The sequence below is a fragment of the Etheostoma cragini genome, chromosome 7, assembly GCF_013103735.1.
Source record: "Etheostoma cragini isolate CJK2018 chromosome 7, CSU_Ecrag_1.0, whole genome shotgun sequence".
NCBI lineage: Eukaryota > Metazoa > Chordata > Actinopteri > Perciformes > Percidae > Etheostoma > Etheostoma cragini.
Genome location: NC_048413.1, coordinates 26,421,530 through 26,422,758, shown reverse-complemented (window position 1 = coordinate 26,422,758; position 1,229 = coordinate 26,421,530).

The following is a 1,229-nucleotide window of genomic DNA, read 5'->3' as shown; positions in this document are numbered from 1 at the left end:
CTAGGTGGAGGGACATCCAGCTGGGAGGAGGCCTCGTGGAAGACCCAGGACTAGGTGGAGGGACGTCCAGCTGGGAGGAGGCCTCGTGGAAGACCCAGGACTAGGTGGAGGGACGCTTTGCCTCCTTCCATGCGCTGCTTAGATTGTGTGGTAAACTTTAAAACTCAGTTGAAAACTCTGCTTTTTAAAGAGGCTTTTAACTAGATTGTAGGGTGGTTAGGCTGGACTTATGTGTACGTGTTATTCTTTGGTTTGTTGTGATGTGTTGTATTTATGAGAATTGTTAAATGCTTCCTTTTGTTGTGAAGCACTTTGTGATCTTCATCTGAGAAAAGTGCTATACAAATACATTTTACTTAATTACTTACTTACTTTTATTTATAGGGCCAAATCCCAACCGGAGTTATCTCAGCACACTTTACCGATAGAGTAGGTCTAGATCACACTCTATAATTTACAAAAAAACTGACAATGTCCCCCCCCTCCCACTGCAAGCTTCTGTTGCTACAGTGGCAAGGAAGACAGAAACCTGAACCTGGTTCTCGGTGGGTGGCCATCTGCCGCTTGGGACAAACAGAAACTGATACAGGTATCCAGATATGGAGAAAAACGCTTCATAATTTAAAATAAATAAATAATGTGAACAGTCAGTCAAAAAAGCCTACAGTCAAAACATACACTGTAACATATTTAAAGTAAAATTTACAGTAACTTACTGTAACAGTTGTTCAGCTAGTTACTGTGAAGTCTTTCTACAGTAAAGATACCGTACCTCCATTAACAATATTTTAATGTATTCATTGTAAAATACAAAACAAAACACAACATAAGAAAAAAAAGTAAAAATACAGTAATTTACAGTATTATCGTGGCTATATTGTGATTTCTTTCACAGTAACGCTTTAACTACTGTAATACCTAGAGTACTGTGACGTTGCCATGTCGACAAGGTTGTAATGTAAACTTTACAGCATTGTACTGTAAAAATCATACACAGTAGTGTTACTGTGAAATCTAAAAGGAAATAACTGAAGGCCGCTGCTGCTTCCTCACTGTTATTCTCCTCATCATCTTCGCCGTCGCCACGGCAGCAGAGCACAACACGGCGTCACGTGAGACGCATGACGTAACCTTTTCTTTCCAGGCGCCGGACTGCTCTTTCCCAGAGTAGCACTATGTACCGCAGGCCTGGCCCGAGGCTCGGCTTTTGTATGTCGTCCCCCCCCCCC